We start from the raw sequence: 27430 nt of genomic DNA on the forward strand, positions 1-27430 counted from the left end.
TGCCGTGTAAAATTAGTAATTAAAGTGTACTTATTAAAACTTATATAGATAAACTGCCTTCATACATTATTCAAATTTGTAATTCAGGCATTTTCGGACTCGGACATTAGTTGCTTAACCGGAGGTTTACACCTTCAAATGGACTTAAATAACAATGCATTTAAACGAAGATTCAGTTCATTTTTGTTGTTTTTGGGCATTATTATTATTATTATTATTATTATTTATCTTATATCAACTGACTAATTCAATAGGTAAATAATCGACATCAGCCTATGAGCTACCTTTAAAGACGGACTCGAATCTGATTTGAAACGGATATCGTCTTGCAGCTCGGAAACGTTAAAGTTGTGGAAACACAGAAAGTGCAAGGAAGTGGAAGCAGGGAACATCCATCCAAACTTACTGTAATCAAAACAGAGATTTATACACCAATTTATTTTGTCAATGGCCCATATTCGAAGTATTCGCTAAGGGATGCCAAGTTTCACACTGATAGACTGGTGCCCTGCTAAAAACAGGTAAATAAATTAAAATAATTAAAAATAATACATTCCAAATATATCTATCAATTATTGAATAAGAAATACCACAGACAAGTATCCAAAATGAAAGACATCGATTGCATACGTTGCAATTATTCGCTATAGGCTGAATCCGGAATATCAGAAGAAATTTGGAGGATCTGGACGGCATACGAGGCGGCCCATTTCGATCCTGGAGGTAGAGGAAACTGAAAAATTTGCACCAGATTTGTGAACAAGAAATATTGGCCATATATGATCGCATATCCTCACAGTGAGGATGGAACCAAAAAAAAATTTAAAAAATGCCTACAGCACCCGGTATTCCCAGGCGGTCACCCATCCAAGTACTAACCGGGCCCGACGTTGCTTAACTTCGGTGATCGGACGAGAACCGGTGTTTTCAACGTGGTATGGCCGTAGACATTTGTATGTACAAATTTAAGACTAATATAGGTTGTCTCTTCGTCGTTACAAAGATATATTACACACACACACACACACACACACACACACACACACACATATATATATATATATATATATATATATATATATATATATATATATATATATATATATATATATATATATATATATATATATATATTAGAGACAGGGGAGAGCTCTGCTTACGACAATACATCCCTTCAGTTTCAATCTGTAAAGAAGCAAGAGCTTATTTGATCGCCGATGTCACTGACATGTAGGTTGCCATATTTGTGCAGTCATTTGAATAGTAATACAATGGCGAGTTCCGTGTCAAATTTCATCAAGGTTGTCGTTTTCTTTCGTCAGTCAGCTTCATTAACGACAAATGATGTTATACTCGGAATTATTTCTGAGAAAATAAATCGTATTTCTCTCGATTTCATGCAGGTATATCTCGATGAAAGGTCGGTCAAGTTTGCATGGCAGGCTAGTAAGCACAGGGGCTCGCATCGTTGCTCACAATTGAACTGACAGTCATACATTTTATACTATATGTACGACTGATAGTTTCATTGTAAGCAATGATACGAGCCCCCTGTGGCTAGTAAGCAGCCTATGCCGATACCGCATGGTGTCGGCGATTTCCAACGTTTTGATAAGCAAAACAAATGTCCATACACCCCAATACTAATGTCCAAATATCAAAAATCGCTATTTTGGGACTATTATGAATTCATTCAAGGACATTCTAAATTACATCATCGCCACACGTCAAGATTGTTATTACATCAGCACATTCAAAATTGGACTTCATTCAGAAAACCACTGGCATTCATTTGGAACACTACCCTTTTGGACTTGTCATATAACTTTTCATGGACTATTTGTGATTTCATTTATAATGCTGAAAAGTATTTAAATTTTCACTTTGTATTCTTTATAAAAATAAATTAAGTCGGTTGGTTTAGATTGGCTAAGATAGCATTAAGGTGTTTTTGTTTATATGAGCCAATATCACATTATTCTTTTCTTGGTTTAGATGGGCTAAGTTCACATTATGGTACATTGGTTTAGATGGGCTAAGTTCACATTAAGGTGTTTGGCTAAGTTTCCATTAAGATATTTGGTTTAGATTGGCTAAGTTTGCATTAAAGTGTATTGGCTTATATTGGCAAATTTCACATAGGAATTTGATTTAGATGGCCTAAGTTCACATTATGGTGTTCTGGCAAAAGACTGCTTGGTTTTGTTAGGCAATGAGGGTAGTCTTGCTCAAGGGTACAATAGGGCAACCAGCTTGATAGAAATCTATCATGTTAACCATTGGACTGATGTACATTTTATCAGTGTAATTTAGAGTCTGTTTAAACCATTCCGAATCCCCCCATCTCTCTCTCTCTCTCTCTCACATATATATATATATATATATATATATATATATATATATATATATATATATATATATATATATATATATATATATATATATATGAAAGAAATAATATTTTCAATCTTTCTGCACTGTACTGATTTTCTGGTTGAATACTAAAAGTAAGTTTAAATATATATAAGGAGTTTGCAAATTTTATAAAAGTCAGCTTGCCTAGCAAGTAGTAGGTCAATATGATACAATGTAGAATTTAAGAAAATGTCATTATATGTATTGAAACGTTTGTTTCCTTTGTATCTGTTGATATCTAAAATCCATATCCCAATAATTAAAATTATCCAAGACTATATGTAAATAATACACGTATGTATGTATGTACACACACAAACGTATATATATATATATATATATATATATATATATATATATATATATATATATATCACAAAAGACACACACATATCTTAAAACACCCTCAGCCACCCAGGATATATATATGATCCGTTTTTACGAGATAAACTTATTAATTCAGTATGGTATAATTATCGAGTAAGATCAGTAGAGTTTTTGCCCTTGTTTGCAATCGTTATAGGATAACGCGTTAAAAATAAAATTACACAGAAGTACAATTAATGTTAATAGCTGATAAAGTTATGCGAACTTTGTTGCATACTCTCTCTCTCTCTCTCTCTCTCTCTCGTGTGTCAGTATGATAAAGCAAGAAGAAAAAGGAAGAACAGTAAAGAACATATATAAAAAGGTTTATTGAAACAGCGTCTCATCATGGTGTGGGCACCACGATGCATAGGGATAAATAAAAAAGCGAGTATTCCATTACTTTTCACTTCATTTGATATGCATCCATATGACACAGAATGCTCTCGGTGAGTACAGGGAATCAGATAAACGTCACTGTGCGGGACTAGGTATAAAACATTTATTGTAGTTTTAATTGTAAATTTTTCGGGCATTTAAGTAGAAATTAAATGATTTCAGTTCTAGTGAGAACAACATTTCGACTGTAAAACATAATTTGTTGTCTTGATGCGTTTTCAAGACTCTTGGGCTGATTAGTCACACATCTCTTCAACGTTTCCGATGTACAAATGTTTGTGTGCAGTATAATATTAGTAACTAAAGTGTATACTGATTCAAAGTTCTAATCCAAAAGAAGCAAAACTGGCCTCAGATACTCATATTTGTCACTCATCCATTTTCTGACCCAGATAAGGGGAGAATTCCATGTTGAAATTGACTTAAAATGCAGATTCAGGACATTATTGTTGTTGTTATTATTATTATTATTATTATTCCTCTTTCTGTCCTATCATTTGGTTAAAATAAGCGACACCGGCCTATAAGCTAACTTTAAAAATAGGGTCTTATGAGATTTGCAAAGGATCTCTTCTTGCAACTTGTAGAAGTTAACGTTGTGGAAATACAGAAAGTGGAAGCATGGAATATCTATCTAAACTTACTGTAATCAAAACAGAATTTTATAACCCAATTTATTTAGCCAATGGCCCATATTTACAGTATTCGCTACAGGATGCCAATTTTCCCACTGGCAGACTGAGGCCCTGCTGTAAAAGAAATCAATCAATCAATAAATTAATATAAAAAATTCTCACAATTCATACATTCCATATTTATCAATCAATTAGTGAATAAGAAATACCACAAATAAGTACCCAAAATGAAAGACATTGATCGCATATTTTGCAACTCTGCGCTAGAGACTACACCAGGAATATATGAGAAGAAACTTGAAGGAAGTATTTCGACGTGAAAGGAGGCAGCTTGTTGTGGTAGTAAAAGTAGAGGAAACTGGATAAATTGAACCGAATTTGTTAATAAGAAATACTGGTCATCTATGATCGCATATTCCAGTAGTAAGGATCGAAACCAAGAGCAGAGAAGTGCAAAGCAACATTTGCTATATTCAGGTCCTATACTTGATTTTTTTAGGATCCGAATTATTGAAGAAAGTTAAGGAAAAAGAGAAAATGAAAGTCGAGAAATTGCTCTATTTATTATTTATATTGAATAAAGTAAATTTAGTTACAATAAAAGAAAGAAAGAAAAACTTCAACTGTTTTTAGTTATAAAAGAAAAAAAAAAAATTAGAGTCTACAGCACCCGGTATTCCCAGGCGGTCACCCATCCAAGTACTAACCGGGCCCGACGTTGCTTAACTTCGGTGATCGGACGAGAACCGGTGCTTTCAACGTGGTATGGCCGTAGACACAAGTGTGTGTAAATTTAAGACTTATATTCGCTTCTCTCTTCACCGTTTCCGATGTACAGACGTTTACGTTTATGTGCCGTGTAAAATTAGTAATTAAAGTGTACTTATTAAAACTTATATAGATAAACTGCCTTCATACATTATTCAAATTTGTAATTCAGGCATTTTCGGACTCGGACATTAGTTGCTTAACCGGAGGTTTACACCTTCAAATGGCCTTAAATAACAATGCATTTAAACGAAGATTCAGTTCATTTTTGTTGTTTTTGGGCATTATTATTATTATTATTATTATTATTTATCTTATATCAACTGACTAATTCAATAGGTAAATAATCGACATCAGCCTATGAGCTACCTTTAAAGACGGACTCGAATCTGATTTGAAACGGATATCGTCTTGCAGCTCGGAAACGTTAAAGTTGTGGAAACACAGAAAGTGCAAGGAAGTGGAAGCAGGGAACATCCATCCAAACTTACTGTAATCAAAACAGAGATTTATACACCAATTTATTTTGTCAATGGCCCATATTCGAAGTATTCGCTAAGGGATGCCAAGTTTCACACTGATAGACTGGTGCCCTGCTAAAAACAGGTAAATAAATTAAAATAATTAAAAATAATACATTCCAAATATATCTATCAATTATTGAATAAGAAATACCACAGACAAGTATCCAAAATGAAAGACATCGATTGCATACGTTGCAATTATTCGCTATAGGCTGAATCCGGAATATCAGAAGAAATTTGGAGGATCTGGACGGCATACGAGGCGGCCCATTTCGATCCTGGAGGTAGAGGAAACTGAAAAATTTGCACCAGATTTGTGAACAAGAAATATTGGCCATATATGATCGCATATCCTCACAGTGAGGATGGAACCAAAAAAAAATTTAAAAAATGCCTACAGCACCCGGTATTCCCAGGCGGTCACCCATCCAAGTACTAACCGGGCCCGACGTTGCTTAACTTCGGTGATCGGACGAGAACCGGTGTTTTCAACGTGGTATGGCCGTAGACATTTGTATGTACAAATTTAAGACTAATATAGGTTGTCTCTTCGTCGTTACAAAGATATATTACACACACACACACACACACACACACACACACACACACATATATATATATATATATATATATATATATATATATATATATATATATATATATATATATATATATATATATATATATATATATATATATATATATATATATATATATATATATATTAGAGACAGGGGAGAGCTCTGCTTACGACAATACATCCCTTCAGTTTCAATCTGTAAAGAAGCAAGAGCTTATTTGATCGCCGATGTCACTGACATGTAGGTTGCCATATTTGTGCAGTCATTTGAATAGTAATACAATGGCGAGTTCCGTGTCAAATTTCATCAAGGTTGTCGTTTTCTTTCGTCAGTCAGCTTCATTAACGACAAATGATGTTATACTCGGAATTATTTCTGAGAAAATAAATCGTATTTCTCTCGATTTCATGCAGGTATATCTCGATGAAAGGTCGGTCAAGTTTGCATGGCAGGCTAGTAAGCACAGGGGCTCGCATCGTTGCTCACAATTGAACTGACAGTCATACATTTTATACTATATGTACGACTGATAGTTTCATTGTAAGCAATGATACGAGCCCCCTGTGGCTAGTAAGCAGCCTATGCCGATACCGCATGGTGTCGGCGATTTCCAACGTTTTGATAAGCAAAACAAATGTCCATACACCCCAATACTAATGTCCAAATATCAAAAATCGCTATTTTGGGACTATTATGAATTCATTCAAGGACATTCTAAATTACATCATCGCCACACGTCAAGATTGTTATTACATCAGCACATTCAAAATTGGACTTCATTCAGAAAACCACTGGCATTCATTTGGAACACTACCCTTTTGGACTTGTCATATAACTTTTCATGGACTATTTGTGATTTCATTTATAATGCTGAAAAGTATTTAAATTTTCACTTTGTATTCTTTATAAAAATAAATTAAGTCGGTTGGTTTAGATTGGCTAAGATAGCATTAAGGTGTTTTTGTTTATATGAGCCAATATCACATTATTCTTTTCTTGGTTTAGATGGGCTAAGTTCACATTATGGTACATTGGTTTAGATGGGCTAAGTTCACATTAAGGTGTTTGGCTAAGTTTCCATTAAGATATTTGGTTTAGATTGGCTAAGTTTGCATTAAAGTGTATTGGCTTATATTGGCAAATTTCACATAGGAATTTGATTTAGATGGCCTAAGTTCACATTATGGTGTTCTGGCAAAAGACTGCTTGGTTTTGTTAGGCAATGAGGGTAGTCTTGCTCAAGGGTACAATAGGGCAACCAGCTTGATAGAAATCTATCATGTTAACCATTGGACTGATGTACATTTTATCAGTGTAATTTAGAGTCTGTTTAAACCATTCCGAATCCCCCCATCTCTCTCTCTCTCTCTCTCACATATATATATATATATATATATATATATATATATATATGAAAGAAATAATATTTTCAATCTTTCTGCACTGTACTGATTTTCTGGTTGAATACTAAAAGTAAGTTTAAATATATATAAGGAGTTTGCAAATTTTATAAAAGTCAGCTTGCCTAGCAAGTAGTAGGTCAATATGATACAATGTAGAATTTAAGAAAATGTCATTATATGTATTGAAACGTTTGTTTCCTTTGTATCTGTTGATATCTAAAATCCATATCCCAATAATTAAAATTATCCAAGACTATATGTAAATAATACACGTATGTATGTATGTACACACACAAACGTATATATATATATATATATATATATATATATATATATATATATATATATATATATATATATATATATATCACAAAAGACACACACATATCTTAAAACACCCTCAGCCACCCAGGATATATATATGATCCGTTTTTACGAGATAAACTTATTAATTCAGTATGGTATAATTATCGAGTAAGATCAGTAGAGTTTTTGCCCTTGTTTGCAATCGTTATAGGATAACGCGTTAAAAATAAAATTACACAGAAGTACAATTAATGTTAATAGCTGATAAAGTTATGCGAACTTTGTTGCATACTCTCTCTCTCTCTCTCTCTCTCTCTCTCTCTCGTGTGTCAGTATGATAAAGCAAGAAGAAAAAGGAAGAACAGTAAAGAACATATATAAAAAGGTTTATTGAAACAGCGTCTCATCATGGTGTGGGCACCACGATGCATAGGGATAAATAAAAAAGCGAGTATTCCATTACTTTTCACTTCATTTGATATGCATCCATATGACACAGAATGCTCTCGGTGAGTACAGGGAATCAGATAAACGTCACTGTGCGGGACTAGGTATAAAACATTTATTGTAGTTTTAATTGTAAATTTTTCGGGCATTTAAGTAGAAATTAAATGATTTCAGTTCTAGTGAGAACAACATTTCGACTGTAAAACATAATTTGTTGTCTTGATGCGTTTTCAAGACTCTTGGGCTGATTAGTCACACATCTCTTCAACGTTTCCGATGTACAAATGTTTGTGTGCAGTATAATATTAGTAACTAAAGTGTATACTGATTCAAAGTTCTAATCCAAAAGAAGCAAAACTGGCCTCAGATACTCATATTTGTCACTCATCCATTTTCTGACCCAGATAAGGGGAGAATTCCATGTTGAAATTGACTTAAAATGCAGATTCAGGACATTATTGTTGTTGTTATTATTATTATTATTATTCCTCTTTCTGTCCTATCATTTGGTTAAAATAAGCGACACCGGCCTATAAGCTAACTTTAAAAATAGGGTCTTATGAGATTTGCAAAGGATCTCTTCTTGCAACTTGTAGAAGTTAACGTTGTGGAAATACAGAAAGTGGAAGCATGGAATATCTATCTAAACTTACTGTAATCAAAACAGAATTTTATAACCCAATTTATTTAGCCAATGGCCCATATTTACAGTATTCGCTACAGGATGCCAATTTTCCCACTGGCAGACTGAGGCCCTGCTGTAAAAGAAATCAATCAATCAATAAATTAATATAAAAAATTCTCACAATTCATACATTCCATATTTATCAATCAATTAGTGAATAAGAAATACCACAAATAAGTACCCAAAATGAAAGACATTGATCGCATATTTTGCAACTCTGCGCTAGAGACTACACCAGGAATATATGAGAAGAAACTTGAAGGAAGTATTTCGACGTGAAAGGAGGCAGCTTGTTGTGGTAGTAAAAGTAGAGGAAACTGGATAAATTGAACCGAATTTGTTAATAAGAAATACTGGTCATCTATGATCGCATATTCCAGTAGTAAGGATCGAAACCAAGAGCAGAGAAGTGCAAAGCAACATTTGCTATATTCAGGTCCTATACTTGATTTTTTTAGGATCCGAATTATTGAAGAAAGTTAAGGAAAAAGAGAAAATGAAAGTCGAGAAATTGCTCTATTTATTATTTATATTGAATAAAGTAAATTTAGTTACAATAAAAGAAAGAAAGAAAAACTTCAACTGTTTTTAGTTATAAAAGAAAAAAAAAAAATTAGAGTCTACAGCACCCGGTATTCCCAGGCGGTCACCCATCCAAGTACTAACCGGGCCCGACGTTGCTTAACTTCGGTGATCGGACGAGAACCGGTGCTTTCAACGTGGTATGGCCGTAGACACAAGTGTGTGTAAATTTAAGACTTATATTCGCTTCTCTCTTCACCGTTTCCGATGTACAGACGTTTACGTTTATGTGCCGTGTAAAATTAGTAATTAAAGTGTACTTATTAAAACTTATATAGATAAACTGCCTTCATACATTATTCAAATTTGTAATTCAGGCATTTTCGGACTCGGACATTAGTTGCTTAACCGGAGGTTTACACCTTCAAATGGACTTAAATAACAATGCATTTAAACGAAGATTCAGTTCATTTTTGTTGTTTTTGGGCATTATTATTATTATTATTATTTATCTTGTATCAACTGACTAATTCAATAGGTAAATAATCGACATCAGCCTATGAGCTACCTTTAAAGACGGACTCGAATCTGATTTGAAACGGATATCGTCTTGCAGCTCGGAAACGTTAAAGTTGTGGAAACACAGAAAGTGCAAGGAAGTGGAAGCAGGGAACATCCATCCAAACTTACTGTAATCAAAACAGAGATTTATACACCAATTTATTTTGTCAATGGCCCATATTCGAAGTATTCGCTAAGGGATGCCAAGTTTCACACTGATAGACTGGTGCCCTGCTAAAAACAGGTAAATAAATTAAAATAATTAAAAATAATACATTCCAAATATATCTATCAATTATTGAATAAGAAATACCACAGACAAGTATCCAAAATGAAAGACATCGATTGCATACGTTGCAATTATTCGCTATAGGCTGAATCCGGAATATCAGAAGAAATTTGGAGGATCTGGACGGCATACGAGGCGGCCCATTTCGATCCTGGAGGTAGAGGAAACTGAAAAATTTGCACCAGATTTGTGAACAAGAAATATTGGCCATATATGATCGCATATCCTCACAGTGAGGATGGAACCAAAAAAAAATTTAAAAAATGCCTACAGCACCCGGTATTCCCAGGCGGTCACCCATCCAAGTACTAACCGGGCCCGACGTTGCTTAACTTCGGTGATCGGACGAGGACCGGTGTTTTCAACGTGGTATGGCCGTAGACATTTGTATGTACAAATTTAAGACTAATATAGGTTATCTCTTCGTCGTTACAAAGATATATTACACACGCACACACACACACACACACACACACACACACACACACACATATATATATATATATATATATATATATATATATATATATATATATATATATATATATATATATATATATATTAGAGACAGGGGAGAGCTCTGCTTACGACAATACATCCCTTCAGTTTCAATCTGTAAAGAAGCAAGAGCTTATTTGATCGCCGATGTCACTGACATGTAGGTTGCCATATTTGTGCAGTCATTTGAATAGTAATACAATGGCGAGTTCCGTGTCAAATTTCATCAAGGTTGTCGTTTTCTTTCGTCAGTCAGCTTCATTAACAACAAATGATGTTATACTCGGAATTATTTCTGAGAAAATAAATCGTATTTCTCTCGATTTCATGCAGGTATATCTCGATGAAAGGTCGGTCAAGTTTGCATGGCAGGCTAGTAAGCACAGGGGCTCGCATCGTTGCTCACAATTGAACTGACAGTCATACATTTTATACTATATGTACGACTGATAGTTTCATTGTAAGCAATGATACGAGCCCCCTGTGGCTAGTAAGCAGCCTATGCCGATACCGCATGGTGTCGGCGATTTCCAACGTTTTGATAAGCAAGACAAATATGTCCATACACCCCAATACTAATGTCCAAATATCAAAAATCGCTATTTTGGGACTATTATGAATTCATTCAAGGACATTCTAAATTACATCATCGCCACACGTCAAGATTGTTATTACATCAGCACATTCAAAATTGGACTTCATTCAGAAAACCACTGGCATTCATTTGGAACACTACCCTTTTGGACTTGTCATATAACTTTTCATGGACTATTTGTGATTTCATTTATAATGCTGAAAAGTATTTAAATTTTCACTTTGTATTCTTTATAAAAATAAATTAAGTCGGTTGGTTTAGATTGGCTAAGATAGCATTAAGGTGTTTTTGTTTATATGAGCCAATATCACATTATTCTTTTCTTGGTTTAGATGGGCTAAGTTCACATTATGGTACATTGGTTTAGATGGGCTAAGTTCACATTAAGGTGTTTGGCTAAGTTTCCATTAAGATATTTGGTTTAGATTGGCTAAGTTTGCATTAAAGTGTATTGGCTTATATTGGCAAATTTCACATAGGAATTTGATTTAGATGGCCTAAGTTCACATTATGGTGTTCTGGCAAAAGACTGCTTGGTTTTATTAGGCAATGAGGGTAGTCTTGCTCAAGGGTACAATAGGGCAACCAGCTTGATAGAAATCTATCATGTTAACCATTGGACTGATGTACATTTTATCAGTGTAATTTAGAGTCTGTTTAAACCATTCCGAATCCCCCCATCTCTCTCTCTCTCTCTCTCATATATATATATATATATATATATATATATATATATATATATATATATATATATATATATATATATGAAAGAAATAATATTTTCAATCTTTCTGCACTGTACTGATTTTCTGGTTGAATACTAAAAGTAAGTTTAAATATATATAAGGAGTTTGCAAATTTTATAAAAGTCAGCTTGCCTAGCAAGTAGTAGGTCAATATGATACAATGTAGAATTTAAGAAAATGTCATTATATGTATTGAAACGTTTGTTTCCTTTGTATCTGTTGATATCTAAAATCCATATCCCAATAATTAAAATTATCCAAGACTATATGTAAATAATACACATATGTATGTATGTATGTACACACACAAACGTATATATATATATATATATATATATATATATATATATATATATATATATATATATATATATATATATATATATATATATATATCACAAAAGACACACACATATCTTAAAACACCCTCAGCCACCCAGGATATATATATGATCCGTTTTTACGAGATAAACTTATTAATTCAGTATGGTATAATTATCGTGTAAGATCAGTAGAGTTTTTGCCCTTGTTTGCAATCGTTATAGGATAACGCGTTAAAAATAAAATTACACAGAAGTACAATTAATGTTAATAGCTGATAAAGTTATGCGAACTTTGTTGCATACTCTCTCTCTCTCTCTCTCTCTCTCTCTCGTGTGTCAGTATGATAAAGCAAGAAGAAAAAGGAAGAACAGTAAAGAACATATATAAAAAGGTTTATTGAAACAGCGTCTCATCATGGTGTGGGCACCACGATGCATAGGGATAAATAAAAAAGCGAGTATTCCATTACTTTTCACTTCATTTGATATGCATCCATATGACACAGAATGCTCTCGGTGAGTACAGGGAATCAGATAAACGTCACTGTGCGGGACTAGGTATAAAACATTTATTGTAGTTTTAATTGTAAATTTTTCGGGCATTTAAGTAGAAATTAAATGATTTCAGTTCTAGTGAGAACAACATTTCGACTGTAAAACATAATTTGTTGTCTTGATGCGTTTTCAAGACTCTTGGGCTGATTAGTCACACATCTCTTCAACGTTTCCGATGTACAAATGTTTGTGTGCAGTATAATATTAGTAACTAAAGTGTATACTGATTCAAAGTTCTAATCCAAAAGAAGCAAAACTGGCCTCAGATACTCATATTTGTCACTCATCCATTTTCTGACCCAGATAAGGGGAGAATTCCATGTTGAAATTGACTTAAAATGCAGATTCAGGACATTATTGTTGTTGTTATTATTATTATTATTATTCCTCTTTCTGTCCTATCATTTGGTTAAAATAAGCGACACCGGCCTATAAGCTAACTTTAAAAATAGGGTCTTATGAGATTTGCAAAGGATCTCTTCTTGCAACTTGTAGAAGTTAACGTTGTGGAAATACAGAAAGTGGAAGCATGAAATATCTATCTAAACTTACTGTAATCAAAACAGAATTTTATAACCCAATTTATTTAGCCAATGGCCCATATTTACAGTATTCGCTACAGGATGCCAATTTTCCCACTGGCAGACTGAGGCCCTGCTGTAAAAGAAATCAATCAATCAATAAATTAATATAAAAAATTCTCACAATTCATACATTCCATATTTATCAATCAATTAGTGAATAAGAAATACCACAAATAAGTACCCAAAATGAAAGACATTGATCGCATATTTTGCAACTCTGCGCTAGAGACTACACCAGGAATATATGAGAAGAAACTTGAAGGAAGTATTTCGACGTGAAAGGAGGCAGCTTGTTGTGGTAGTAAAAGTAGAGGAAACTGGATAAATTGAACCGAATTTGTTAATAAGAAATACTGGTCATCTATGATCGCATATTCCAGTAGTAAGGATCGAAACCAAGAGCAGAGAAGTGCAAAGCAACATTTGCTATATTCAGGTCCTATACTTGATTTTTTTAGGATCCGAATTATTGAAGAAAGTTAAGGAAAAAGAGAAAATGAAAGTCGAGAAATTGCTCTATTTATTATTTATATTGAATAAAGTAAATTTAGTTACAATAAAAGAAAGAAAGAAAAACTTCAACTGTTTTTAGTTATAAAAGAAAAAAAAAAAATTAGAGTCTACAGCACCCGGTATTCCCAGGCGGTCACCCATCCAAGTACTAACCGGGCCCGACGTTGCTTAACTTCGGTGATCGGACGAGAACCGGTGCTTTCAACGTGGTATGGCCGTAGACACAAGTGTGTGTAAATTTAAGACTTATATTCGCTTCTCTCTTCACCGTTTCCGATGTACAGACGTTTACGTTTATGTGCCGTGTAAAATTAGTAATTAAAGTGTACTTATTAAAACTTATATAGATAAACTGCCTTCATACATTATTCAAATTTGTAATTCAGGCATTTTCGGACTCGGACATTAGTTGCTTAACCGGAGGTTTACACCTTCAAATGGACTTAAATAACAATGCATTTAAACGAAGATTCAGTTCATTTTTGTTGTTTTTGGGCATTATTATTATTATTATTATTTATCTTATATCAACTGACTAATTCAATAGGTAAATAATCGACATCAGCCTATGAGCTACCTTTAAAGACGGACTCGAATCTGATTTGAAACGGATATCGTCTTGCAGCTCGGAAACGTTAAAGTTGTGGAAACACAGAAAGTGCAAGGAAGTGGAAGCAGGGAACATCCATCCAAACTTACTGTAATCAAAACAGAGATTTATACACCAATTTATTTTGTCAATGGCCCATATTCGAAGTATTCGCTAAGGGATGCCAAGTTTCACACTGATAGACTGGTGCCCTGCTAAAAACAGGTAAATAAATTAAAATAATTAAAAATAATACATTCCAAATATATCTATCAATTATTGAATAAGAAATACCACAGACAAGTATCCAAAATGAAAGACATCGATTGCATACGTTGCAATTATTCGCTATAGGCTGAATCCGGAATATCAGAAGAAATTTGGAGGATCTGGACGGCATACGAGGCGGCCCATTTCGATCCTGGAGGTAGAGGAAACTGAAAAATTTGCACCAGATTTGTGAACAAGAAATATTGGCCATATATGATCGCATATCCTCACAGTGAGGATGGAACCAAAAAAAAATTTAAAAAATGCCTACAGCACCCGGTATTCCCAGGCGGTCACCCATCCAAGTACTAACCGGGCCCGACGTTGCTTAACTTCGGTGATCGGACGAGAACCGGTGTTTTCAACGTGGTATGGCCGTAGACATTTGTATGTACAAATTTAAGACTAATATAGGTTGTCTCTTCGTCGTTACAAAGATATATTACACACACACACACACACACACACACACACATATATATATATATATATATATATATATATATATATATATATATATATATATATATATATATATATATATATATATATATATATATATATATATATATATATTAGAGACAGGGGAGAGCTCTGCTTACGACAATACATCCCTTCAGTTTCAATCTGTAAAGAAGCAAGAGCTTATTTGATCGCCGATGTCACTGACATGTAGGTTGCCATATTTGTGCAGTCATTTGAATAGTAATACAATGGCGAGTTCCGTGTCAAATTTCATCAAGGTTGTCGTTTTCTTTCGTCAGTCAGCTTCATTAACGACAAATGATGTTATACTCGGAATTATTTCTGAGAAAATAAATCGTATTTCTCTCGATTTCATGCAGGTATATCTCGATGAAAGGTCGGTCAAGTTTGCATGGCAGGCTAGTAAGCACAGGGGCTCGCATCGTTGCTCACAATTGAACTGACAGTCATACATTTTATACTATATGTACGACTGATAGTTTCATTGTAAGCAATGATACGAGCCCCCTGTGGCTAGTAAGCAGCCTATGCCGATACCGCATGGTGTCGGCGATTTCCAACGTTTTGATAAGCAAAACAAATGTCCATACACCCCAATACTAATGTCCAAATATCAAAAATCGCTATTTTGGGACTATTATGAATTCATTCAAGGACATTCTAAATTACATCATCGCCACACGTCAAGATTGTTATTACATCAGCACATTCAAAATTGGACTTCATTCAGAAAACCACTGGCATTCATTTGGAACACTACCCTTTTGGACTTGTCATATAACTTTTCATGGACTATTTGTGATTTCATTTATAATGCTGAAAAGTATTTAAATTTTCACTTTGTATTCTTTATAAAAATAAATTAAGTCGGTTGGTTTAGATTGGCTAAGATAGCATTAAGGTGTTTTTGTTTATATGAGCCAATATCACATTATTCTTTTCTTGGTTTAGATGGGCTAAGTTCACATTATGGTACATTGGTTTAGATGGGCTAAGTTCACATTAAGGTGTTTGGCTAAGTTTCCATTAAGATATTTGGTTTAGATTGGCTAAGTTTGCATTAAAGTGTATTGGCTTATATTGGCAAATTTCACATAGGAATTTGATTTAGATGGCCTAAGTTCACATTATGGTGTTCTGGCAAAAGACTGCTTGGTTTTGTTAGGCAATGAGGGTAGTCTTGCTCAAGGGTACAATAGGGCAACCAGCTTGATAGAAATCTATCATGTTAACCATTGGACTGATGTACATTTTATCAGTGTAATTTAGAGTCTGTTTAAACCATTCCGAATCCCCCCATCTCTCTCTCTCTCTCTCTCACATATATATATATATATATATATATATATATATATATATATATATATATATATATATATATATATATATATATATATATATATATATATGAAAGAAATAATATTTTCAATCTTTCTGCACTGTACTGATTTTCTGGTTGAATACTAAAAGTAAGTTTAAATATATATAAGGAGTTTGCAAATTTTATAAAAGTCAGCTTGCCTAGCAAGTAGTAGGTCAATATGATACAATGTAGAATTTAAGAAAATGTCATTATATGTATTGAAACGTTTGTTTCCTTTGTATCTGTTGATATCTAAAATCCATATCCCAATAATTAAAATTATCCAAGACTATATGTAAATAATACACATATGTATGTATGTATGTACACACACAAACGTATATATATATATATATATATATATATATATATATATATATATATATATATATATATATATATATATATATCACAAAAGACACACACATATCTTAAAACACCCTCAGCCACCCAGGATATATATATGATCCGTTTTTACGAGATAAACTTATTAATTCAGTATGGTATAATTATCGAGTAAGATCAGTAGAGTTTTTGCCCTTGTTTGCAATCGTTATAGGATAACGCGTTAAAAATAAAATTACACAGAAGTACAATTAATGTTAATAGCTGATAAAGTTATGCGAACTTTGTTGCATACTCTCTCTCTCTCTCTCTCTCTCTCGTGTGTCAGTATGATAAAGCAAGAAGAAAAAGGAAGAACAGTAAAGAACATATATAAAAAGGTTTATTGAAACAGCGTCTCATCATGGTGTGGGCACCACGATGCATAGGGATAAATAAAAAAGCGAGTATTCCATTACTTTTCACTTCATTTGATATGCATCCATATGACACAGAATGCTCTCGGTGAGTACAGGGAATCAGATAAACGTCACTGTGCGGGACTAGGTATAAAACATTTATTGTAGTTTTAATTGTAAATTTTTCGGGCATTTAAGTAGAAATTAAATGATTTCAGTTCTAGTGAGAACAACATTTCGACTGTAAAACATAATTTGTTGTCTTGATGCGTTTTCAAGACTCTTGGGCTGATTAGTCACACATCTCTTCAACGTTTCCGATGTACAAATGTTTGTGTGCAGTATAATATTAGTAACTAAAGTGTATACTGATTCAAAGTTCTAATCCAAAAGAAGCAAAACTGGCCTCAGATACTCATATTTGTCACTCATCCATTTTCTGACCCAGATAAGGGGAGAATTCCATGTTGAAATTGACTTAAAATGCAGATTCAGGACATTATTGTTGTTGTTATTATTATTATTATTATTATTATTATTATTATTATTCCTCTTTCTGTCCTATCATTTGGTTAAAATAAGCGACACCGGCCTATAAGCTAACTTTAAAAATAGGGTCTTATGAGATTTGCAAAGGATCTCTTCTTGCAACTTGTAGAAGTTAACGTTGTGGAAATACAGAAAGTGGAAGCATGGAATATCTATCTAAACTTACTGTAATCAAAACAGAATTTTATAACCCAATTTATTTAGCCAATGGCCCATATTTACAGTATTCGCTACAGGATGCCAATTTTCCCACTGGCAGACTGAGGCCCTGCTGTAAAAGAAATCAATCAATCAATAAATTAATATAAAAAATTCTCACAATTCATACATTCCATATTTATCAATCAATTAGTGAATAAGAAATACCACAAATAAGTACCCAAAATGAAAGACATTGATCGCATATTTTGCAACTCTGCGCTAGAGACTACACCAGGAATATATGAGAAGAAACTTGAAGGAAGTATTTCGACGTGAAAGGAGGCAGCTTGTTGTGGTAGTAAAAGTAGAGGAAACTGGATAAATTGAACCGAATTTGTTAATAAGAAATACTGGTCATCTATGATCGCATATTCCAGTAGTAAGGATCGAAACCAAGAGCAGAGAAGTGCAAAGCAACATTTGCTATATTCAGGTCCTATACTTGATTTTTTTAGGATCCGAATTATTGAAGAAAGTTAAGGAAAAAGAGAAAATGAAAGTCGAGAAATTGCTCTATTTATTATTTATATTGAATAAAGTAAATTTAGTTACAATAAAAGAAAGAAAGAAAAACTTCAACTGTTTTTAGTTATAAAAGAAAAAAAAAAAATTAGAGTCTACAGCACCCGGTATTCCCAGGCGGTCACCCATCCAAGTACTAACCGGGCCCGACGTTGCTTAACTTCGGTGATCGGACGAGAACCGGTGCTTTCAACGTGGTATGGCCGTAGACACAAGTGTGTGTAAATTTAAGACTTATATTCGCTTCTCTCTTCACCGTTTCCGATGTACAGACGTTTACGTTTATGTGCCGTGTAAAATTAGTAATTAAAGTGTACTTATTAAAACTTATATAGATAAACTGCCTTCATACATTATTCAAATTTGTAATTCAGGCATTTTCGGACTCGGACATTAGTTGCTTAACCGGAGGTTTACACCTTCAAATGGACTTAAATAACAATGCATTTAAACGAAGATTCAGTTCATTTTTGTTGTTTTTGGGCATTATTATTATTATTATTATTTATCTTGTATCAACTGACTAATTCAATAGGTAAATAATCGACATCAGCCTATGAGCTACCTTTAAAGACGGACTCGAATCTGATTTGAAACGGATATCGTCTTGCAGCTCGGAAACGTTAAAGTTGTGGAAACACAGAAAGTGCAAGGAAGTGGAAGCAGGGAACATCCATCCAAACTTACTGTAATCAAAACAGAGATTTATACACCAATTTATTTTGTCAATGGCCCATATTCGAAGTATTCGCTAAGGGATGCCAAGTTTCACACTGATAGACTGGTGCCCTGCTAAAAACAGGTAAATAAATTAAAATAATTAAAAATAATACATTCCAAATATATCTATCAATTATTGAATAAGAAATACCACAGACAAGTATCCAAAATGAAAGACATCGATTGCATACGTTGCAATTATTCGCTATAGGCTGAATCCGGAATATCAGAAGAAATTTGGAGGATCTGGACGGCATACGAGGCGGCCCATTTCGATCCTGGAGGTAGAGGAAACTGAAAAATTTGCACCAGATTTGTGAACAAGAAATATTGGCCATATATGATCGCATATCCTCACAGTGAGGATGGAACCAAAAAAAAATTTAAAAAATGCCTACAGCACCCGGTATTCCCAGGCGGTCACCCATCCAAGTACTAACCGGGCCCGACGTTGCTTAACTTCGGTGATCGGACGAGGACCGGTGTTTTCAACGTGGTATGGCCGTAGACATTTGTATGTACAAATTTAAGACTAATATAGGTTATCTCTTCGTCGTTACAAAGATATATTACACACGCACACACACACACACACACACACACACACACACACACATATATATATATATATATATATATATATATATATATATATATATATATATATATATATATATATATATATATATATATATATATATATATATATATATATATATATTAGAGACAGGGGAGAGCTCTGCTTACGACAATACATCCCTTCAGTTTCAATCTGTAAAGAAGCAAGAGCTTATTTGATCGCCGATGTCACTGACATGTAGGTTGCCATATTTGTGCAGTCATTTGAATAGTAATACAATGGCGAGTTCCGTGTCAAATTTCATCAAGGTTGTCGTTTTCTTTCGTCAGTCAGCTTCATTAACAACAAATGATGTTATACTCGGAATTATTTCTGAGAAAATAAATCGTATTTCTCTCGATTTCATGCAGGTATATCTCGATGAAAGGTCGGTCAAGTTTGCATGGCAGGCTAGTAAGCACAGGGGCTCGCATCGTTGCTCACAATTGAACTGACAGTCATACATTTTATACTATATGTACGACTGATAGTTTCATTGTAAGCAATGATACGAGCCCCCTGTGGCTAGTAAGCAGCCTATGCCGATACCGCATGGTGTCGGCGATTTCCAACGTTTTGATAAGCAAGACAAATATGTCCATACACCCCAATACTAATGTCCAAATATCAAAAATCGCTATTTTGGGACTATTATGAATTCATTCAAGGACATTCTAAATTACATCATCGCCACACGTCAAGATTGTTATTACATCAGCACATTCAAAATTGGACTTCATTCAGAAAACCACTGGCATTCATTTGGAACACTACCCTTTTGGACTTGTCATATAACTTTTCATGGACTATTTGTGATTTCATTTATAATGCTGAAAAGTATTTAAATTTTCACTTTGTATTCTTTATAAAAATAAATTAAGTCGGTTGGTTTAGATTGGCTAAGATAGCATTAAGGTGTTTTTGTTTATATGAGCCAATATCACATTATTCTTTTCTTGGTTTAGATGGGCTAAGTTCACATTATGGTACATTGGTTTAGATGGGCTAAGTTCACATTAAGGTGTTTGGCTAAGTTTCCATTAAGATATTTGGTTTAGATTGGCTAAGTTTGCATTAAAGTGTATTGGCTTATATTGGCAAATTTCACATAGGAATTTGATTTAGATGGCCTAAGTTCACATTATGGTGTTCTGGCAAAAGACTGCTTGGTTTTATTAGGCAATGAGGGTAGTCTTGCTCAAGGGTACAATAGGGCAACCAGCTTGATAGAAATCTATCATGTTAACCATTGGACTGATGTACATTTTATCAGTGTAATTTAGAGTCTGTTTAAACCATTCCGAATCCCCCCATCTCTCTCTCTCTCTCTCTCATATATATATATATATATATATATATATATATATATATATATATATATATATATATATATATATATATGAAAGAAATAATATTTTCAATCTTTCTGCACTGTACTGATTTTCTGGTTGAATACTAAAAGTAAGTTTAAATATATATAAGGAGTTTGCAAATTTTATAAAAGTCAGCTTGCCTAGCAAGTAGTAGGTCAATATGATACAATGTAGAATTTAAGAAAATGTCATTATATGTATTGAAACGTTTGTTTCCTTTGTATCTGTTGATATCTAAAATCCATATCCCAATAATTAAAATTATCCAAGACTATATGTAAATAATACACATATGTATGTATGTATGTACACACACAAACGTATATATATATATATATATATATATATATATATATATATATATATATATATATATATATATATATCACAAAAGACACACACATATCTTAAAACACCCTCAGCCACCCAGGATATATATATGATCCGTTTTTACGAGATAAACTTATTAATTCAGTATGGTATAATTATCGAGTAAGATCAGTAGAGTTTTTGCCCTTGTTTGCAATCGTTATAGGATAACGCGTTAAAAATAAAATTACACAGAAGTACAATTAATGTTAATAGCTGATAAAGTTATGCGAACTTTGTTGCATACTCTCTCTCTCTCTCTCTCTCTCTCTCTCTCTCGTGTGTCAGTATGATAAAGCAAGAAGAAAAAGGAAGAACAGTAAAGAACATATATAAAAAGGTTTATTGAAACAGCGTCTCATCATGGTGTGGGCACCACGATGCATAGGGATAAATAAAAAAGCGAGTATTCCATTACTTTTCACTTCATTTGATATGCATCCATATGACACAGAATGCTCTCGGTGAGTACAGGGAATCAGATAAACGTCACTGTGCGGGACTAGGTATAAAACATTTATTGTAGTTTTAATTGTAAATTTTTCGGGCATTTAAGTAGAAATTAAATGATTTCAGTTCTAGTGAGAACAACATTTCGACTGTAAAACATAATTTGTTGTCTTGATGCGTTTTCAAGACTCTTGGGCTGATTAGTCACACATCTCTTCAACGTTTCCGATGTACAAATGTTTGTGTGCAGTATAATATTAGTAACTAAAGTGTATACTGATTCAAAGTTCTAATCCAAAAGAAGCAAAACTGGCCTCAGATACTCATATTTGTCACTCATCCATTTTCTGACCCAGATAAGGGGAGAATTCCATGTTGAAATTGACTTAAAATGCAGATTCAGGACATTATTGTTGTTGTTATTATTATTATTATTATTCCTCTTTCTGTCCTATCATTTGGTTAAAATAAGCGACACCGGCCTATAAGCTAACTTTAAAAATAGGGTCTTATGAGATTTGCAAAGGATCTCTTCTTGCAACTTGTAGAAGTTAACGTTGTGGAAATACAGAAAGTGGAAGCATGAAATATCTATCTAAACTTACTGTAATCAAAACAGAATTTTATAACCCAATTTATTTAGCCAATGGCCCATATTTACAGTATTCGCTACAGGATGCCAATTTTCCCACTGGCAGACTGAGGCCCTGCTGTAAAAGAAATCAATCAATCAATAAATTAATATAAAAAATTCTCACAATTCATACATTCCATATTTATCAATCAATTAGTGAATAAGAAATACCACAAATAAGTACCCAAAATGAAAGACATTGATCGCATATTTTGCAACTCTGCGCTAGAGACTACACCAGGAATATATGAGAAGAAACTTGAAGGAAGTATTTCGACGTGAAAGGAGGCAGCTTGTTGTGGTAGTAAAAGTAGAGGAAACTGGATAAATTGAACCGAATTTGTTAATAAGAAATACTGGTCATCTATGATCGCATATTCCAGTAGTAAGGATCGAAACCAAGAGCAGAGAAGTGCAAAGCAACATTTGCTATATTCAGGTCCTATACTTGATTTTTTTAGGATCCGAATTATTGAAGAAAGTTAAGGAAAAAGAGAAAATGAAAGTCGAGAAATTGCTCTATTTATTATTTATATTGAATAAAGTAAATTTAGTTACAATAAAAGAAAGAAAGAAAAACTTCAACTGTTTTTAGTTATAAAAGAAAAAAAAAAAATTAGAGTCTACAGCACCCGGTATTCCCAGGCGGTCACCCATCCAAGTACTAACCGGGCCCGACGTTGCTTAACTTCGGTGATCGGACGAGAACCGGTGCTTTCAACGTGGTATGGCCGTAGACACAAGTGTGTGTAAATTTAAGACTTATATTCGCTTCTCTCTTCACCGTTTCCGATGTACAGACGTTTACGTTTATGTGCCGTGTAAAATTAGTAATTAAAGTGTACTTATTAAAACTTATATAGATAAACTGCCTTCATACATTATTCAAATTTGTAATTCAGGCATTTTCGGACTCGGACATTAGTTGCTTAACCGGAGGTTTACACCTTCAAATGGACTTAAATAACAATGCATTTAAACGAAGATTCAGTTCATTTTTGTTGTTTTTGGGCATTATTATTATTATTATTATTATTATTTATCTTATATCAACTGACTAATTCAATAGGTAAATAATCGACATCAGCCTATGAGCTACCTTTAAAGACGGACTCGAATCTGATTTGAAACGGATATCGTCTTGCAGCTCGGAAACGTTAAAGTTGTGGAAACACAGAAAGTGCAAGGAAGTGGAAGCAGGGAACATCCATCCAAACTTACTGTAATCAAAACAGAGATTTATACACCAATTTATTTTGTCAATGGCCCATATTCGAAGTATTCGCTAAGGGATGCCAAGTTTCACACTGATAGACTGGTGCCCTGCTAAAAACAGGTAAATAAATTAAAATAATTAAAAATAATACATTCCAAATATATCTATCAATTATTGAATAAGAAATACCACAGACAAGTATCCAAAATGAAAGACATCGATTGCATACGTTGCAATTATTCGCTATAGGCTGAATCCGGAATATCAGAAGAAATTTGGAGGATCTGGACGGCATACGAGGCGGCCCATTTCGATCCTGGAGGTAGAGGAAACTGAAAAATTTGCACCAGATTTGTGAACAAGAAATATTGGCCATATATGATCGCATATCCTCACAGTGAGGATGGAACCAAAAAAAAATTTAAAAAATGCCTACAGCACCCGGTATTCCCAGGCGGTCACCCATCCAAGTACTAACCGGGCCCGACGTTGCTTAACTTCGGTGATCGGACGAGAACCGGTGTTTTCAACGTGGTATGGCCGTAGACATTTGTATGTACAAATTTAAGACTAATATAGGTTGTCTCTTCGTCGTTACAAAGATATATTACACACACACACACACACACACACACACACACACACACACACACATATATATATATATATATATATATATATATATATATATATATATATATATATATATATATATATATATATATATATATATTAGAGACAGGGGAGAGCTCTGCTTACGACAATACATCCCTTCAGTTTCAATCTGTAAAGAAGCAAGAGCTTATTTGATCGCCGATGTCACTGACATGTAGGTTGCCATATTTGTGCAGTCATTTGAATAGTAATACAATGGCGAGTTCCGTGTCAAATTTCATCAAGGTTGTCGTTTTCTTTCGTCAGTCAGCTTCATTAACGACAAATGATGTTATACTCGGAATTATTTCTGAGAAAATAAATCGTATTTCTCTCGATTTCATGCAGGTATATCTCGATGAAAGGTCGGTCAAGTTTGCATGGCAGGCTAGTAAGCACAGGGGCTCGCATCGTTGCTCACAATTGAACTGACAGTCATACATTTTATACTATATGTACGACTGATAGTTTCATTGTAAGCAATGATACGAGCCCCCTGTGGCTAGTAAGCAGCCTATGCCGATACCGCATGGTGTCGGCGATTTCCAACGTTTTGATAAGCAAAACAAATGTCCATACACCCCAATACTAATGTCCAAATATCAAAAATCGCTATTTTGGGACTATTATGAATTCATTCAAGGACATTCTAAATTACATCATCGCCACACGTCAAGATTGTTATTACATCAGCACATTCAAAATTGGACTTCATTCAGAAAACCACTGGCATTCATTTGGAACACTACCCTTTTGGACTTGTCATATAACTTTTCATGGACTATTTGTGATTTCATTTATAATGCTGAAAAGTATTTAAATTTTCACTTTGTATTCTTTATAAAAATAAATTAAGTCGGTTGGTTTAGATTGGCTAAGATAGCATTAAGGTGTTTTTGTTTATATGAGCCAATATCACATTATTCTTTTCTTGGTTTAGATGGGCTAAGTTCACATTATGGTACATTGGTTTAGATGGGCTAAGTTCACATTAAGGTGTTTGGCTAAGTTTCCATTAAGATATTTGGTTTAGATTGGCTAAGTTTGCATTAAAGTGTATTGGCTTATATTGGCAAATTTCACATAGGAATTTGATTTAGATGGCCTAAGTTCACATTATGGTGTTCTGGCAAAAGACTGCTTGGTTTTGTTAGGCAATGAGGGTAGTCTTGCTCAAGGGTACAATAGGGCAACCAGCTTGATAGAAATCTATCATGTTAACCATTGGACTGATGTACATTTTATCAGTGTAATTTAGAGTCTGTTTAAACCATTCCGAATCCCCCCATCTCTCTCTCTCTCTCTCTCACATATATATATATATATATATATATATATATATATATATATATATATATATATATATATATATATATGAAAGAAATAATATTTTCAATCTTTCTGCACTGTACTGATTTTCTGGTTGAATACTAAAAGTAAGTTTAAATATATATAAGGAGTTTGCAAATTTTATAAAAGTCAGCTTGCCTAGCAAGTAGTAGGTCAATATGATACAATGTAGAATTTAAGAAAATGTCATTATATGTATTGAAACGTTTGTTTCCTTTGTATCTGTTGATATCTAAAATCCATATCCCAATAATTAAAATTATCCAAGACTATATGTAAATAATACACATATGTATGTATGTATGTACACACACAAACGTATATATATATATATATATATATATATATATATATATATATATATATATATATATATATATATATATATATATATCACAAAAGACACACACATATCTTAAAACACCCTCAGCCACCCAGGATATATATATGATCCGTTTTTACGAGATAAACTTATTAATTCAGTATGGTATAATTATCGAGTAAGATCAGTAGAGTTTTTGCCCTTGTTTGCAATCGTTATAGGATAACGCGTTAAAAATAAAATTACACAGAAGTACAATTAATGTTAATAGCTGATAAAGTTATGCGAACTTTGTTGCATACTCTCTCTCTCTCTCTCTCTCTCTCTCTCTCTCGTGTGTCAGTATGATAAAGCAAGAAGAAAAAGGAAGAACAGTAAAGAACATATATAAAAAGGTTTATTGAAACAGCGTCTCATCATGGTGTGGGCACCACGATGCATAGGGATAAATAAAAAAGCGAGTATTCCATTACTTTTCACTTCATTTGATATGCATCCATATGACACAGAATGCTCTCGGTGAGTACAGGGAATCAGATAAACGTCACTGTGCGGGACTAGGTATAAAACATTTATTGTAGTTTTAATTGTAAATTTTTCGGGCATTTAAGTAGAAATTAAATGATTTCAGTTCTAGTGAGAACAACATTTCGACTGTAAAACATAATTTGTTGTCTTGATGCGTTTTCAAGACTCTTGGGCTGATTAGTCACACATCTCTTCAACGTTTCCGATGTACAAATGTTTGTGTGCAGTATAATATTAGTAACTAAAGTGTATACTGATTCAAAGTTCTAATCCAAAAGAAGCAAAACTGGCCTCAGATACTCATATTTGTCACTCATCCATTTTCTGACCCAGATAAGGGGAGAATTCCATGTTGAAATTGACTTAAAATGCAGATTACATTATTGTTGTTGTTATTATTATTATTATTATTCCTCTTTCTGTCCTATCATTTGGTTAAAATAAGCGACACCGGCCTATAAGCTAACTTTAAAAATAGGGTCTTATGAGATTTGCAAAGGATCTCTTCTTGCAACTTGTAGAAGTTAACGTTGTGGAAATACAGAAAGTGGAAGCATGAAATATCTATCTAAACTTACTGTAATCAAAACAGAATTTTATAACCCAATTTATTTAGCCAATGGCCCATATTTACAGTATTCGCTACAGGATGCCAATTTTCCCACTGGCAGACTGAGGCCCTGCTGTAAAAGAAATCAATCAATCAATAAATTAATATAAAAAATTCTCACAATTCATACATTCCATATTTATCAAT

General features: G+C 33.5%; 11 non-coding genes across 11 annotated transcripts; all 11 read right to left on the reverse strand.

The window, feature by feature from the left end:
* Positions 1-830: 830 nt before the first annotated feature.
* On the reverse strand, positions 831-949 carry LOC149788090 (5S ribosomal RNA). The gene has a single exon (XR_016424620.1). It is a non-coding gene; the product is annotated as a 5S ribosomal RNA (ribosomal RNA).
* A 3524-nt stretch (positions 950-4473) lies between these two features.
* Positions 4474-4592, reverse strand: LOC149788091 (5S ribosomal RNA). Its single transcript, XR_016424622.1, has one exon. It is a non-coding gene; the product is annotated as a 5S ribosomal RNA (ribosomal RNA).
* A 906-nt stretch (positions 4593-5498) lies between these two features.
* Positions 5499-5617, reverse strand: LOC149788092 (5S ribosomal RNA). The gene has a single exon (XR_016424621.1). It is a non-coding gene; the product is annotated as a 5S ribosomal RNA (ribosomal RNA).
* A 3529-nt stretch (positions 5618-9146) lies between these two features.
* Positions 9147-9265, reverse strand: LOC149788093 (5S ribosomal RNA). Its single transcript, XR_016424633.1, has one exon. It is a non-coding gene; the product is annotated as a 5S ribosomal RNA (ribosomal RNA).
* A 900-nt stretch (positions 9266-10165) lies between these two features.
* LOC149788094 (5S ribosomal RNA) lies at positions 10166-10284 on the reverse strand. Its single transcript, XR_016424755.1, has one exon. It is a non-coding gene; the product is annotated as a 5S ribosomal RNA (ribosomal RNA).
* A 3535-nt stretch (positions 10285-13819) lies between these two features.
* On the reverse strand, positions 13820-13938 carry LOC149788095 (5S ribosomal RNA). The gene has a single exon (XR_016424644.1). It is a non-coding gene; the product is annotated as a 5S ribosomal RNA (ribosomal RNA).
* Positions 13939-14838: 900 nt separating this feature from the next.
* Positions 14839-14957, reverse strand: LOC149788096 (5S ribosomal RNA). The gene has a single exon (XR_016424623.1). It is a non-coding gene; the product is annotated as a 5S ribosomal RNA (ribosomal RNA).
* Positions 14958-18530: 3573 nt separating this feature from the next.
* Positions 18531-18649, reverse strand: LOC149788097 (5S ribosomal RNA). Its single transcript, XR_016424655.1, has one exon. It is a non-coding gene; the product is annotated as a 5S ribosomal RNA (ribosomal RNA).
* Positions 18650-19549: 900 nt separating this feature from the next.
* Positions 19550-19668, reverse strand: LOC149788098 (5S ribosomal RNA). Its single transcript, XR_016424757.1, has one exon. It is a non-coding gene; the product is annotated as a 5S ribosomal RNA (ribosomal RNA).
* Positions 19669-23223: 3555 nt separating this feature from the next.
* Positions 23224-23342, reverse strand: LOC149788099 (5S ribosomal RNA). The gene has a single exon (XR_016424666.1). It is a non-coding gene; the product is annotated as a 5S ribosomal RNA (ribosomal RNA).
* A 906-nt stretch (positions 23343-24248) lies between these two features.
* Positions 24249-24367, reverse strand: LOC149788100 (5S ribosomal RNA). Its single transcript, XR_016424624.1, has one exon. It is a non-coding gene; the product is annotated as a 5S ribosomal RNA (ribosomal RNA).
* Between the last annotated feature and the right edge of the window lie 3063 nt (positions 24368-27430).

This window comes from Sinohyriopsis cumingii, chromosome 11 (assembly GCF_028554795.1).
Source record: "Sinohyriopsis cumingii isolate HCF-2022 chromosome 11, ASM2855479v2, whole genome shotgun sequence".
Classification (NCBI taxonomy): Eukaryota; Metazoa; Mollusca; class Bivalvia; order Unionida; family Unionidae; genus Sinohyriopsis; species Sinohyriopsis cumingii.